The sequence below is a fragment of the Lissotriton vulgaris genome, chromosome 3_1, assembly GCF_964263255.1.
Source record: "Lissotriton vulgaris chromosome 3_1, aLisVul1.2, whole genome shotgun sequence".
Classification (NCBI taxonomy): domain Eukaryota; kingdom Metazoa; phylum Chordata; class Amphibia; order Caudata; family Salamandridae; genus Lissotriton; species Lissotriton vulgaris.
This window is the reverse complement of record NC_141689.1, coordinates 1,371,175,387-1,371,187,836: the sequence shown is the minus strand read 5'-3', so window position 1 is coordinate 1,371,187,836 and position 12,450 is coordinate 1,371,175,387.

Genomic DNA, 12,450 nt, shown 5'->3' with positions numbered 1-12,450 from the left:
TCTCGTTATAAGGAAAAAGTGTGAATAGAATCCTTTCCCGTGTTGTTTTGGGGGAACTTCTTCTATTGCCCCTTTCACAGTGAGAGCTAAGACTTCTGCCTTGACGGCTGACAGATGGTTTTGTTTTCTATGAATAGGTGGATGATTTGGAGGTTTTAACAAGAATTCCAGGCTGTGGCCTTGTTTTATAATATCCAACACCCATTTGTCCGATGTTATTGACTGCCAATGATTCAGAAAATGAGATGAAAATGGAACAGTTTGAGATGAGACGGGATGGCGGCGCCTGAAGAATGGCACTGTCTTCGACCAGAGTTTTGTGTCTTTCCTCTCGCAGCAGGTTTCCTCCTGCCCTGCTGTTGATAGGATGTGTTAGAGGACTGATACTGCTGATTGTTGGAGAACTGACGGTACCCCTGCTGATGGTAAGGTTGGTACCTGTTTGATTGAAAGGAGGAGAGCTGATGGTATTGTCCTCTCGATCCTCTGCCACAAAATGATTGCAAACGGCCCTGTTGTAAAGACCCCAGAGCTCTAGCCGTGTCCGTGTCTGCTTCTATTCCCTGAAGCACTTCATCAGTATGCTTCCCGAACAGACTCTCTCCATCAAAAGGCATGTCCATGATTTTTGCCTGGACTTCAGGTCTGAAAGATGTGAATTTCAGCCATCCTTACCTACGCAGCGCCACCGCTCCAGCCATCTGCCTGAAGCCCACTGACACCATGTCCATCGCTATATCAATGGACTCTGATGCTGCTCTGGCTCCATCTTGGAGAATCGTAGGCGCTTCTTTTTCTTTGTCGTCCGGAAGGTGTGACAGAATAGGTGTGATGTCCGACCACATCTGCCTATTGTATCTACTGATTAGTGCCAGTGTGTTTGCTGTCCTGATAGAAGCGGCTGCCCTTACAGTAAAGCGTTTTCCTACACTATCCATCCTTTTACCTTCTTTATCAGGAGGGGCCACACAGGCAGCGACTGGATATTTGGAACGTCTCTGTGCTGCCTGCATAACAACGGTTTCAGGACCTGGATGTCCAATCAGGCACGCTAGGGAAGTCTCAGGAGCACAGTATTCTTCTCAATTTTTGGAATTTAAGCTGGTACTGAGGGCGGGTTTTTCATTAATTTCAGTCCTTCATCCCAAGTATGCTGGATTATCTGAATAGCTCTTTCAGATTTTCGAGACGTCTCCTTAAAATCATAAAGAAAACATTCATTCTCCTTCACAGGCATTGAAAGTTCAAACCTCTTTGAGGCTTTTTCTATTAAATCATGGAAACTGGCAATGTCCTCTGGCGGAGAGCTCGCCTGAGGTAACAGTGATGAAGGTGATGTTGGAACAATGTATTGATCCCATTCATCCCCTACTATGTCATCTTGAGGAATCTCTCCTTCTTCTGCTTGGTCTTCATGATCACTTCCCATTAGGTCATCCTGAAAAGTTATTATTTTCGGGGTGTTTACTCTTTGCACCAGAGGCGCAGATTTAACCACTGGTTTTTCAACCACAGTCTGAGGAATATTTGCTGAAGTTGAGGGGGTAGCATTATCCTCTGTTAAGCGACGATAATAACTGTCTATCATATGCCTTAAGTCACATATTAAGGATAAAGGCACTGACATACATTCCTCCTGGACATTGAGATTCATGTCCTTCTCCTCCTCATAATTATATGCCTGATGGAACGATTCATAATGCTTTGAACCTTGTACTGGATGATCTTTAAAAGAGGATTGCTCCTGTACTTCCTGAAAGTCTTCATCTTCTGACTCTTGACTTTTATTGTGTAGCTGAGAGGGGCTATAGGCTACTCCATAAGGCCTTCGTCCTCAGATTCCTGACAATCCAGAATAGTGGATGGAAGAAGCGGAGACATTTTGGTGTTGGAAACTCTGCTTTCTTGCCTATTGATAGAGCAAATCGTTTAATCGAGATGAATGTTCAAGATTTCGTCGTCGGAGATCTAAAAAACCATCAGTCGACGGCTTGCTCGTCGACGACTGGTTCGTCAACGGGATCGTCGATGGGATCGCCAACGGGATCGTCGACGGGCTCGTCAACAAGATCATCGACTGGCTCGTCGATGGGATCGTCAATGGAATCGTCGACGACGTAGATGGGGGCGTCGACGATGACCTCACATTCACTGTTGACGGAGTCGTCGTCGTTATCGCAGTCGTCGTCGAGATGGTCGTCGTTGTCGACGAGGAGATCGTCGTCGGAGTAGTCGACGCCTTCGTCGGCAATCTGACAGGAATTTATTTAAACTTTGACGGCGGCAACAACGACGGAGTCTTCTCAAAGGTATTTTTACGAGCAGTTTGAGGTAGAGAAGATGATGAGTCTCCTTCTTTAGATTTTCCAGATTTTTGTCTTTTTTGTTCTCCTTTCTCCTCAGAAGACTATCTTGCGTTTTTTTACGGGAATGTCATTTAGCATCTCCATCAGACTCAGAGTCTGTGGCTTTCATCTTTTGAAGCCATAGTAACAGGCATGCTTCTCTGTCCTTAAGTGTTTTTGCAGAGAAGGTACGACAATGTTTGCAGTCCTTTGGAACATGCTTGGGGTACAGACAGTACAAGCATTCCTTGTGTGGATCCCCAGATAATAATCTGGCTTTCCCACAGGATCTGCAAGATCTGAAGTCTCGTTTTAGAGCTTTCAGACATTTTGAATGAAATAAAGATTGAAAAATCAGTACCTCACTTCCAATTGTTGAAGGTCAAAAGTTCAGCATAGAACAAACTGAGCAAAGCTCAGGGAGACTCTTTCTCACACGAAGGCGGGTGGAAATCTGAGGTATGGTGGCTCTGCTGGGGATGGTGTATCTCAGGGCTGGCAGCTGATTGACTGTAGTTTGGGCCACAAAATGAGGATGAGTGGTTACTCAAAGATATGCTTCTCTATGGTTTCCAAGCAGAAAAAACCGAATGACTGTGCGTGCTGTTTGGAACCTGTGAGAAGACCAGAAGGGTATACCTGCTTCCACTTGTACCTAAGACATAGAAGTAGACTCCAAAGGTCAGTTAGCTGGCTTCTGTTTAAGCTATATAACCACAACTAGCTGTAAGAGGCATTTTTCCTGAAGTGTCCAGCTAACCAGTACAAACAGGACCCGACCTGGATCCTGCTGGTGGCCGTTTGTTGGAGTGTCATGACCTTCAAATGAGGTCCTGGGACCCTGGTCTGTGACTAACTGGACTTGTCCTATTACCACTGAAAACCTAGGACTTTAACAAAGTTCAGACTTCAAGAACTCTAGAGGACAGGACACCAGTCCTAATAATTATTTAAAAGTCATATAAAGAGGCAGGAGGTAGGGATAAGCCGACTCCCTAGCATTTATGGGGAGCCATCGCACAGAGACCCTCTAAGAGGACAAAATTACAACAAAAAATATGGGGGTCCACAGGTCCAGCAGGAACTAAAAAAAAACCTGTGCACTCCTATACGACAGGAAAAACAAAATTAACAAAAAAGAGGCTTAAACATGGGTAAACAGCCCGATCTATGGAATGCCTCACATTGGCCTTCTCAGATAGGAAATCTTCCAACACCAGTTTCTCATGCCAGGAATCTGGGGGTAATCCTGGACAACTTGTTATCCATGAAGCAACAAGTCAGCAAAGTGGTTGGACTCTGCTTCACCATCCTAAGATGGCTCAAGAAGATATTATGGATGCTGCCCATCTCTATGCAGAAAACAGTAGTCAATGCCTTAGTTACATCCCGGCTTGACTACGGGAACATTCTATATCTAGGTGCCAACAAAGGAACAATAAAGAGACTCCAGATGATACAAAATGCGGCTGCCCGGACTCTCTGTCAAATACCTAAAAATACCCATGTGTCCCCTTACTTGCGCAAACTTCACTGGCTCAAAGTGGAAAATCGCATTAGATTTAAGACCCTAAACTATATGTTTAAAATAAAAGCAGGCACTGCACCCAAATACCTTCAGACATTAGTGCACCCCTACATCCCTAAAAGAAACTTACGGTCACTCTCAGCTGCAACGTACTGTGTGCCCAGATTCAAGCTTGCCAGAATGGGAGGGAGATCTTTTGCCTATCAGGGTCCTTCCATGTGGAACACACTACCTATCCACATACGCAAAGAAGAGAGTTACTCTAAGTTCAGGAAAGAAATAAAAACCTGGCTGTTCGATCAATAACTCTGAATGGCCTATGACGTGTCACTCATTTCTTTGCTGTGTCCTCTGGCGCCGGAAAACCCTTTTTGGGTAGCTGTTGCGCCTTACAAGTTTATAAAATAAATAAAATAAAATAAAGTGGGGGGAGGGGGGAGGAGCCTAGCCTGCAGCCATGATGGCCGCCTGATCCTTTGGCTCCGCCGACCCTGCCGCTTTCCTCCCATCCCGTCACCTATCCTTTCATTTATCCTGCTCCTGAGGCGAATTTTCGGGAATGGGAGAGGACCCCGACTCCGATGGTGTGTCTCCTTATGCGCTCCCTGCAGTGGAAGCGGTGTAGCGTTCTCGCCTTCTCCCGGACGCTGCCCGGCGCTGAAGGGTCTTTGTTCCCCGGGATCGGCTGCCTTCACCAGCAACAACGCAACAGACGGGACCGAGCCGACCTACGGAGTGCAGCGGCTAAATTAGGACTTTCCTCTGCTACTTTCTATCCTGCTCCACTTTGCTCCTCTTTACGCGGGGGACATACCGGCTGTGATCGCAACAATGTATCACCGCCCAGACTTGCGGATGCCTTTGTTCGGCTCTTGCCTCGCGGTGTGAGGCGGTGGGGGCCATCTTGAAGACCGAGCGATCGCACCTTCTTCCCCATGATCCCGGATTGCCCCTGGTGACACGGCCGCTGCTGACGCTCTGTTTCAACCTGCACAGTGTACGATGGTCTATGCTCCCTTTGTGCCCCCGGCCCGACGATGCCATGCAGGGCACCGGCGAGGTGCTCAGCTTTGCCATGGAGACGTGAGCATTCAGTCTGGTGGGCTGCCACGAGTTTCCGAGCCCCGTCAACAGGGAATTGCTGTATCATTCTCTCCTGAGGCACCAGTGCGGACTGCTGACATTTTGGAAGCCCTGTATACCTTTCGAACTGCTTTACGTAACAACGCCTTTGACCTAAGACACCGTCCAGATGCTGTCCTCTCAGTAGTGCCTACATCAGACCGGACGCATTCACGAGTGCGGGACGTTGCGCCACATCTTGTCTCTAACCTCTGTGGACTACTTGCCCAGGTGTGCCCCGAGGAGTTGGAGGTATGTGATCCTGATACCCTTGAGACGCTGTCTGTGATGGAAACGCAGCGGTCGGATATCTGTGTGCTGCTTCAGAGGAGGGGGGCTTATCTACGGACGCCGTGTTTGGATGCTCCTTTGTTGTCGATTGGAGACGTCTCCTACGTTATTCAGCAGCTGCTGCCACTGCCCTGGCCGGATGGTTCCTGTACTATTGTCATCTACATGGCTGTGTTTCGAATGGACTTTTATGGACACCCCCCCTGTCTGCTGTGGTCACTTTGCTCGTTCGCCTCTCTCAGGATGTTTACCATGCGGCTGGACTATGTCACTGCCTCACATCGCAGGGGGCAAGGCTGAGGTTGTCTCCTCTTATGTTCGGACTGTTTTTCTTGTACTGCTGGGATCTTGATGGACTGCCGGGGTCATTGAATATAGGTATAGTGTTGGCGGCGGGGACTGGGATCGGGCGGCCGGAGTGATGTGTAATGGTAGTTTTGTCTTATCTCTGTGGCCCTCCTCCGGTCTTCTGTGAATTACATTATTTTTCCCTTCTTTTCTTCCTTCTCTTTTCTGTTCTAAATTTCGGGTTCTCTTTCTGGGCGACAGGCACACTGCTAGGGGGGGGGGGGGGTAGGCCGTAGCCTCCGCACGCGTGCAGGGTGGGGGGTTGGGGGTGGGGATTTTGTTTAGTTTCAGTTTCTATGGGCCTTAATTTTTCCTCTTCTTGTTTTCTTTTTCTTTTTCCTTTTTCTGTGGGTCAGACGGGTGTTTAGAGGTAGCGCAGACTATTCTTTTTGCTTCTTTTCTTCTCTTATGGTGGTTGTGGGAGTACTGAGTCCGCGGGGCGGGCGACTGCCAGCATGTACTGTTAGTTTGTTGTATTATCCTGGAACATATTATTTTTTGCTGCTTTCTCAGTTATTCTCTCTCGTACTGTCGCTGATCTGCTGGTTTGTTGCCTGCCATTTGCTTTGATAAGTTGTTTGCGTCTGATCCTTCTTATCTACAAAATATAAAATTAACCTAATTCCTCCTTTACCTGGCGGTCCCTCTTTCCATATGCCATGCCCTGGACATTCTTGCATTTGGTTGTTTGGGACTACTGGACTGACCTATCCTCACTTTTTGTGCTCTTGATTGCTTCGAGGCCGGCCCATGTGGTTGTGGGCCCGTAACTGTATTTTTCTGATGCACAATAAAGGTTTAAAAAATTAAAAAAAAAAAAAAAAGTGGGGGGAGGGATCTGTGGTACATTGTCATCGTGTGGAGCATTGTACGCCTGCAGAGGTTGGCCGCAAGCCACACCCTGGGGCCAACTGCATGAAACTCACAGCCAAAGAGGCTAAAAGGGAGCTGGGGGGAGGATGTCGCCGCAAGACAGGCTCTCCAGGCAACCGGTCTGGCCACAGATGTAGCATAGATCTTACTTTATGTTACAAAAAAGATAGAAATTCAAAGTTAATTCGCAGTTATACTTAAGGTTGTAATATTATATTTTTTATGATTAAAAAAACTTAGAAATTCAATGAAAAAAAACAAAGATTAAAGTGGACCAACACATAGTTTTAAAAGCAAAACAAACACAGAAAGTCACCAGTTATATGTAACTGACGTAAGCATCACTTGCTCTGCTGTGATGCATGTTTTGGACCTCACATTTTTCATAACTGATGACGTGAAACCTATGGTGGTGAAAGTTATACTTGTGTCAGGTACATATGAATGGCGACTTTCAGTGTTTTTTCAGTTTAAAAATGGTAGTTTTTTTATTCTTAGGAGACCCACATTTAACTCCATCCAAAGTGGATATCTACTTTTTTTTAACTTAAAATCTATTTGATATATTTGTTTATAAATATATATATATATTTATCATCAAAGTGAAAAAATATTGCAGCACTCTCCTTGGGATTTCATTCCTTTATTAAATCCTCCAGCTCTCTCCTCCTCCTACGCGTTTCAACCATCACGGTCTTGATCACAGTAAATAGGCTATTTACCGGGTAGAGTCAAAATATCGAGTTTTCATTATCGACTAGACATAATATCGAGTAAAAAATATAGAATAGACATAATATCGACTAGACAGAATACAGACTACCAAAATATCGACTAGAAAATTTTAATATCGAATAGAATGGACATAATATCGAATCCAAAATATAGAATGGACATAATATCGACTAGACAGAATATAGACAACAAAAATATCGAATTTAAGGTAAGTTAATATTAATTTTTAAATTTTGTGTAATATAATTCTGTAGCGGGTTGTGGGTTTATAGGGGAATAGGGTGGGAAGTAATTTAATTATAATTAATTAAATATGTTATTGTATTTATTGGTATTTAAAATTAATTGCCAATTAATTATAAATTGGTAAATAATTAAAATATAATTGGTAATTAATTTTAATTGATTAATTGATAAATATGTTAATTTTAGTAATTTATTTTCTGTAGCGGGTTGTGGGTTTATAGGGGAATAGGGTGGGAAGTAATTTAATTATAATTAATTAAATATGTTATTTTATTTATTGGTATTTAAAATTAATTGTCAATTAATTATAAATTGGTAAATAATTAAAATATAATTGGTAATTAATTAATTTTAAACCCTACGCTATCCAACGCTTTCCCTACTGTTGCACTCTCTGGAGTAGGAATAGTAATTTTTATCCCTACGCTATCCAACGCTTTCCCTACTGTTGCACTCACTGGAGTGGGAATAGTAATTTTTACCCCTACGCTATCCAACACTTTCCCTACTGTTGCACTCACTGGAGTGGGAATAGTAATTTTTACACCTACGCTATCCAATGCTTTCCCTACTGATGCACTCTCTGGAGTTGGAATAGTAATTTTTACCCCTACACTAACCAACGTTTTCCCTACTGTTGCACTCACTGGAGTGGGAATAGTAATTTCTATCCCTACGCTATCCAACGCTTTCCCTACTGTTGCACTCTCTGGAGTAGGAATAGTAATTTTTATCCCTACACTATCCAACGCTTTCCCTACTGTTGCACTCACTGGAGTGGGAATAGTAATTTTTACCCCTACGCTATCCAACACTTTCCCTAGTGTTGTACTCTCTGGAGTGGGAATAGTTATTTTTACCCCTACGCTATCCAATGCTTTCCCTACTGTTGTGCTCTCTGGAGTGGGAATAGTAATTTTTACCCCTACACTATCCAACGCTTTCCCTACTGCTGCTCTCTTTGGAGTGGTAATAGTAATTTTTACCCTCTCACTATCCAATGCTTGCCCTACTGATGCACTCTCTGGCGTTGGAATAGTAATTTTTACCCCCACGCTATCCAACGCTTTCCCAACTGTTGCACTCACTGGAGTGGGAATAGTAATTTTTACCCCTACGCTATCCAACGCTTTCCCAACTGTTGCACTCACTGGAGTGGGAATAGTAATTTTTACCCCTACGCTATCCAACGCTTTCCCTACTGTTGCGCTCACTGGAGTGGGAATAGTAATTTTTACCCCTACGCTATCCAACGCTTTCCCTACTGTTGCGCTCTCTGGAGTGGGAATAGTAATTTTTACCCCTACGCTATCTAACGCTTTCCCTACTGTTGCGCTCTCTGGAGTGGGAATAGTAAATTTAACCCTCTCGCTATCCTACGGAAAAAAATTGTATATGTTTTGTTATTAATATGTATATATATATATATATATATTTAAGTTACATTAATTAGTTATTAATTTTAAGTTTATTTAAGTATTTTAAGTATGTTTAAATTAATTATATTTATTATTATATTAGTTTTAAATTACTTTTAAGATATTTAAAAAATTTGATATTTTGACTGTCTATATTTTTTCCTATCGATATTTTGGGGTCGATATTTTTGTACTTACCTGTTTGTAGATAGGAAGTCGATATTCTGGCATTCGATATTTTTACCTCAATATTTTGGCAAGTCGATATTTTGACTGTCGATATTCTGTCAGTGATCCATTTACCGTGATCAAGACCATGATGGTTGAAACGCGTAGGAGGAGGAGCTAGATGGAGGATTAAATAAATGGATAAAATTCCAAGGAGAGTGCTGCGATATTTTTTCACTTTGATGATAAATGTCTTTGCAAGGTTGGTCCTACCTTAACGTATGCACCAGTTGAGAAGTGTGCCCCACCCCCCGTCAGACTGTTTTGTTGAACCATATATATATTTGACCACATGACTGTTTTACGGATACATGGAGTGTTGCTTAATGCATTTCAATAATGGGGAATTGCTGCTACTTATTATGAAGAGTGTCACATTGGTTACACTTTTTAGGTTGCATTTTTATCCAATGAGGTTTGTTTTTTATACTCTGGCAGGATTTTTAGAGCTTTGCTAGCATGGTATAAATATTAATTTATTTACCTATGATGCTGCTTAAATATTTATTATTTAATATTTATTGCATTGCTAAATCTTGCAATTTCATGTTTACCACAGTTATTGGTTTATACATTTGTATGATCAATGTGGTTAGTGTTTTCGTGGTATTTTTTCCATGTCAATGCAGGACCAATGAACATTGCGTCACAACTATCACTTTAAAAACTGTAATCGCTCCCCTAACAGTGTCATGTGATCAAGGCTCCACGTGGGATGAAACGTGTTATGGCGATGGTGGTGCTGGGCTCACAATTAACAAAATTGCACCACTACCTTGGGTTCGCTTCGTCTTTCCAAACGGACTTTGTTTTTTAAACATTGGCGAAGAATGTATCCGCATATATATATATACACAAACACACATATACACTTAACTGGGGAGGGGGTAAAATACAGTGTGGTAAAGGATGTGCATTAAAGGTAAAAATCAATCATATATACTTACCGACCTGGTGAAGACTGTGGGCCTCATTACTTTGTTGGACCTTGTGGTCTCAGGAGGTTTTCCGACCAACATCAAAATAGGGCTCTCTGTGTTTAAGCTACTATGTAGTCAAAGTTTCAATCAATAGGTAACTTTCCACTACCAAGGGATGAGCTCAGATTTAAATTACTGAAACCTTTAACAAAGAAACCGGTTTCTCTCACTTACCGTCACAATATTTTGGTAGTCGATACTGAGGCTATGGAAATTTTTAGCAGGGTATTTTTATGCTCAGTATGCTGATATACAACCCTTGCTGGCAAATCTGACAGCTTCTAAATCTCAAAATGCTTTCTTTTCATTCGTAATGTGGATCTAGTTCTTTTTTAATTAAATTTGATCACTGATGATTTTTTATTTTTCTTGCTAAGTTTTGTTACTGAACATCTGACTGCATATTTTTACACTATCTCACAATTTACTCTATAAAAAACTTTCAGGGCAGCCCCTCCAGCATCCATGAGGATGAATCTGCACTACTGAAAACCATATACTTAAAAATGAAAAAAAAAAGGCGATACACTACAGGCATATAACAGTCACTGTGATATAAATTGTATTTATAGAGCGCTTACTTCCCCTGAAGAGGCCCTGAAGTGCATTGCAGTGAGTAATAGCACGCTATGTCGGAACCCAAGGTTAGATGTAAATAAATAATAGGTTAGCATATGTGGTTCCTTTTCCTAGTAAGTTTAGTTGTGTTACGTTGGTTAGGCTTCTGTTCAATAATATACACTGAACCCTTTGCTAAAAAAAAAAGACATATGGACTGAGAACAAGAAGCACTTTTTTGACCAGTATTTATTTGTCACAGACATAAAATTTAATTACAGACCTTGGGTACCCACAAAAATATTAGGATGTGAATTCAGTGCAAAATGTACAGTCAAAATAAATCCAACCACAAAACCAGATATTGCAAAATATATACATAATTTTTCTAAGACTGTAATATATGACGACAAAAGTTTAAATATAAAAATGAAAGTTAATTTACAGTTACTACAGTGTAGAAACAATAAAAAAATACATACAGAGAAGTTACCAGCATAGTGGTTCACAAGGCAAACACTTGAAACTAGTTACACCACAAAACCCTGTTTTTAAGACTAAACCACACGTAAACATGAGTGTAATGTGCACTTTTGTTTCTGAGGCACGCAATGTGGAAAACTGTATTCAATCACAGAAAGTCAACAATATGTATTTATATTTATATATATTTGTATATATATATCTATATATATATTAATCTACAATGATATTTCAGGTGATCAATATCTTGCCAAAAGCACATAGAAGAGTAGCACTACACACTTACATCTATGCAAAATGGTCCGCTGTCTTTAATTCCGTGGCTGACCACATGGTATAACGGACATCATAAACACTGCAAGACTTCCTGAGGTATCTGACTCTTAAAGACTTTGTTCATTGGGAATGGAAAGACATATTTCAAACATTGGTCACTTAAAACCGTGGGAAAAGGAAAATATGTGAAACCAGGATTAGATTATACTTCTATAGTTTGATTACTTCTTTCATAATTCCAGCCCACATAAGTGAATCTCTTTGTGGGAGATGTATAATAAAAGCTGGACGAATCATGCTTTCTACAACTGCAGATACACACCTCCTTCATACATGAAATAAGGTGTTCAGCAGAAGGAAAAAGATAGCATTTTAAGACCAGAGGCTTAAGGAAACATTAGGAGGCTCCCCTGCAAGAGATGGTTAGGGAGCCTGTGGCATTACCCATACCCTCGAGCTGGCAAGCTTAAAAGGTCCCCATTTATGTATAGAAGACTGCCTGCCCCATACTGCGGGGGCTGCGGGAGTGCCCGTTACGCCCCTGCTCAAGCCAAATGCAAAACGTTGAGGAGACTTCAACAGCGATGTTATTGAATAGCCTCTTGATAATTCAAATAGAATAACTGAAAGAAAATATCTAAAGAAATCCTACACCATAAGATCATGCCTTATTAGTCTATAAAACATGGGATTTAACTATCTCTGTATAAATGCCCATCTTTAATTTCTTTATAATTGGCAATTTGTGATACACCTACTTACTGATTATAAAGAAAATATGTTAGAACTCACCTGTAATAACTTATTACAGTTGAGTTCAGGCGTAACAATGCCTGCTGCCAAAGCCAGCATCCGAGGTTAAAGGTAGGCCAGGTAATGAAGTATGATTAAAGCAACTGTTTAAAGCAACAAAAATGAAATGTTGCCTTTTCTTCTGTCTGCTCTGTTTTTTTTAGCTTACAGTGACAAACAGAGAGAACGTGTTTATTTTTAGAACTCCTTAGATAATTACAGAAAAG